A 4,810-nucleotide genomic window follows, 5' to 3' on the forward strand; every position below is an offset into this window, starting at 1 on the left:
AATCCGCCTGCCTCTGCCTCCCAAGTGCTGGGATTAAAGGCGTGCGCCACCACCGCCCGGCTTAGAAGGTTTATTCTGTAGAGAAAAAAAAGGAAAGCAAAGCCAGAGATCAGTGAACATGACCCTGATCCTGGCCATGTGAGAAGAGGCAGTAAGGTAGAGGGGAGCCAGGAGAGTAAAAAAGTAGACAAAAAGGGGAAATATTCAAATAACCAAAATGGCTAGAATATAGAAAAGAACCCAACCCCTGGGCTAGAATTTAGGGTAAGGAAGAGGGTATGCCAGCCAGAAGGAACCTGTAACCTGTAGAGACTCAGGGATACTGGAAGAACCTGACAGCCAGGCCCACTTTGATATACTAAATAGGCACCTCAGTTAAATCTTAACTCATGTTCTAACCCCAGAAAGGCAAGTCGCTTATGAATATTGATTCAAAATACTCAATAAAATTCTCCCAAACCAAATCCAAGAATACATCAAATGATCATTTACCACAATAAAATAGGTTTCATCCCAGGGACATAGAGATGGTTCACAATATGGAAATCCTTCAACTTAATTCACTATATAAACAAAACTCAAAGGGGAAAAAAAAATCAAATGATCATCTCACTAGATTCTGAAAAGGTCTCTGACAAAAGACAATACCCATTCATGTTAAAAGTCTTTGAGAGACCAGGAATTCAAGGCACATACCTAAAGATAATAAAAGCAATATACAGCAAATCAACAGCCAACATCAAATTAAATGGTAAGAAACTTGAAGAAATTCCACTAAAATCAGTGACAAGGCTGGCCACTCTCTCCCTATTTATTCAATATAGTACTCCACATTCTAGCTAGAGAAATTAGACAACAAAAGGTCAAAGGAATACAAATTGGCAAAGAAGAAGTCAAGATATCACTATTTGTGGATGATATGATAGTCTATATGAGAAACCCCAAAAATTCTACCAAAGAACTCCTACAGCTGATAAACAATTTCAGCCAAGTGGCTGGATACAAAATTAACTCAAACAAGTCAGTAGTCTTCCTTTATACAAAGGATAAATGGGCTGAGAAAGAAATTAGGGAAACAACAGCTGTACTAGTTAGGGTTTTACTGCTGTGAACAGACACCATGACCAAAGCAAGTTTTATAATGGAAAACATTTAATTGGAGTTAGCTTACAGGATCAAAGGTTCAATCCATTATCATCTAGGTGGAAGTAGGTCAGCATCTAGGCCGGCATGGTGCAGGCAGAGCTGAGAGTTCTACCTCTTCATATGAAGGCTGCTAGTAGAAGACTGTCATCCAGGTAGCTAGGATGAGGGTCTTAAAGCCTACACGCACAGTGACACACCTACTCCAAAAAAGCCACACCTACTCCAACAGGGCCATATGTTCTAATAGTACCATTCCCCGGACCAAGCATATACAAACCATCACAACAGCCTTCACAATAGTATAAGATATATACACATTTGCTTCACAAATAATATAAGATATAGTGTAACTCTTACCAAGCATGTGAAAATCAAGTCTCTCAAGAAAGAAATTGAAAAAGACCTCAGAAGATGGAAAGATCTCCCATACTCATGGATTGGCAAGATTAACATAGTAAAAAATGTCCATTTTACCCAAAGTAATCTATAAAACTCAAATCAATCCCCATCAAAATTCCAACTCAATTCTTCAAAGACATGGAAAGAGCAATTCTCAACTTCATATGGAAAAAAAAAAGACCCAGGATAGCAAAAACAATTCTCAACAATAAATGAAATTCTGGGGGAATCACCATCCCTGACATCAAGCTATACTACAGAGCAATAGTGACATCTGCAACAAATGGTGAAGAACTAACTGGCTGGCTGCATGTAGAAAAATGCAAATTGATCCATATTTATCACCTTGCACAAATCTCAAGGCCCAGTGGATCAAGGACCTCCACATAAAACCAGATACACTGAATCTAAGAGAAGAGAAAGTGGGAAATAGTCTTGGCAAAGGGGAAATTTTTCTGAACAGATCAACAATGGCTCAGGCTCTAAGATCAAAAACTGACAAATGGGACCTCATAAAATTGCAAAGCTTCTGTAAGGCAAAGGATACTGTCAATAGGACAAAATGGCACCCAACAGATCGGGAAAAGATCTTTACCAATTCTATATCTGATAGAGGGCTAATTTCCAATATATACAAAGAACTCAAGAAGGCAGACTCCAGAGAACCAAATAACCCTATTAATAAATGGAGAACAGAGCTAAACAGAGAATTCTCAACTAAGGAAACTCAAATAGTTAAGAAGCCCCTAAAGAAATGTTCAATATCCTTAGTCATCAGGGAAATTCAAATCAAAACGACCCTGGGATTCTACTTCATACCAGTCAAAATGGCTAAGATCAAAAATTCAGGTGACAGCAGATCCTGGTGAGAATGTGGAGAAAGGGGAATACTCCTCCATTACTTGTGGGGTTGAAAGATGGTACAACCACTCTGGAAATCCATCTGGTGGTTCCTCAGAAAATTGGAAATAGTTCTACCTGAGGACCCTGGGCATATACCCAAAAGATGCTATACCATATTACAAGGACACATGATCCACTATGTTCATAGGAGCTTTGTTTGTAATAAGCAGAAGCTGGAAACAATCCAGATGTCCCTCAGCCAATGAATGGATACAGAAAATGTGGTTCATTTACACAATGGACTACTACTTATCTATTAAAAACAAGGAGATCATGAATTTTGCGGGCAAATGGATGGAACTAGACAATATTATCCTGAGTGAGGTAACCACAAAAGGACATACATGGTATGTACTCACTGATAAATTGATATTAGCCAAAAGTTCAGAATATCCTTGATACAACTCAAAGACAATATGAAGCTTAACAAGAAGGAAAGCCTAAGTGTAGAAGCTGCAATACCACTTAAAAGGGGAGGGAGAGATCTGGGTGGGAGAGGGGAGTGGGAAAGAATAAAGAGGGGGCAGATCAGGTGTAGGGGAGACAGGAGAGAAGCCCAGAGGGCCAGGAGAATGAATAGAAATATGTAGTAGAGTGAGATAGAGGAAAGTGGGAACCTCTAGAAAGTTCCAGACACCAGGGATGTGAGAGGCTTCCAGGACCCAAATGGGGATGACTGTAGCCGAAATTCCCAACAGTGGGGAGATAGAACCTGAAAAGACTATCTCTAATATATAGATATGGTTCCCAGTTGAAGGATGGGGCTATCCATCCACTTCAAATGTTTTGACCTAGAATTGTTTTTGTCTAAAGAAAATGCAGGGACAAAAACAGAGCAAAGACTGAAGGAAAGACCATCCAGAGACAGCCCTAACTTGGGATTCATTCTACGTATAGACACTAAACACCAATACTATTGCTGATGTCATGTTGTTCTTACAGACAGGAGCCTGTCCTCTGAGGGGCTCTGCCAGCAACTGTCTGAGAGAGATGCAGATACTTATAGACAACCATTGGAATGAGCAGTGGAAGAGATAGGGGAAGGACTGAAGAAGCTGTAGGGGATTACAACCCCATAAGAAGAACAACAGTATTAACTAATGAGACCCCTCAGAGCTCCCAGAGACTAAATCACCAACCAAACAGCATACATGGGCTTCTCCAAGAATTTCTGCTATATAAGTAAAAGGCTGGAAAAAAGTTTTCCAAGCTAATGGACTCAAGAAGCAAGCTGGAGTAATCATCCTTAAGTCTTAATAAAATAGATTTTCAACCCAAATTAATCAAAATAGACAAGGAAAAACACTTCATACTCATCAAAGGAAAGATCTACCGAGATGATATCTCAATTCTGAACATCTATGCCCCAAACACAAGGTCACCAAGGTTTGTAAAAGAAACATTGCTAAAGTTTATATCACACATTGAACCCCAGACATTAATAGTGGGAGACTTCAACACCCCACTCTCATCATTGACAGGACATCCAGATAAAAACTAAACAGAGAAACAATAAAACTAATAGACATTAAGAAACAAATGTACCTAACAGACATTTATATAATGTTTCACCCAAACACAAAGGAATATACCTTCTTCTCAGCATCTGATTGATCCTTCTCCAAAATTCACCATATAGTTGGTCACAAAGCAAGCCTCAACAGATAAAAGAAAATTGAAATAAAGCTTTGCATCAGACCACCATGGATTAAAACTGGACTTCAACAACAACAGAAACTCAAAACAGCCTGTACACTCATGGAAATTGAACAACTCTCATCTCAATGATCTCTGGGTCAGGGAAAAAAATAAATTAAAGTCTTTCTAGAATTTAATGAAAAGGCACAACATACTCAGATTTATGGGACACAATGAAAGAGGTGCTGATAGGAAATCTCATAGCACTAAGTGCCTCCATAACGAAATTAGAAAATTTTCATACTGAGATTTAAACGTATACCTAAAAGCTCTAGAAAAATAGCAAGCACACCAAAGAGGAGTAGAAAGCAGAAAATAATCAAAATCAAGGCTGAAATCAATCAATTAGAAAGAAAGAAACAATGCAAAAAATCTATGAAACCAAGAGCTGATTCTTTGAGAAAATCAACAAGATAGACAAACCCTTAGCCAAACTAACCAAGAAACAGCATGCAAATAAACAAAATCAATAAAGGGAGACATAAAAACTGACACAAAGAATATTAGGTCTTCCTTCAAAAAACTGTTGTCAACAAAATTGAAAAATCTTAATGAAATGGATGATTTTCTAGACAGATACCATTTACCAAACTCAAATCAAGATCAGGTGAACTATTTAAACAGCCCCATAACCCTAGAGAAATAGAAACAGTTATTAAAATTC

The sequence above is a fragment of the Mastomys coucha genome, unplaced genomic scaffold, assembly GCF_008632895.1.
Source record: "Mastomys coucha isolate ucsf_1 unplaced genomic scaffold, UCSF_Mcou_1 pScaffold16, whole genome shotgun sequence".
Lineage (NCBI taxonomy): Eukaryota > Metazoa > Chordata > Mammalia > Rodentia > Muridae > Mastomys > Mastomys coucha.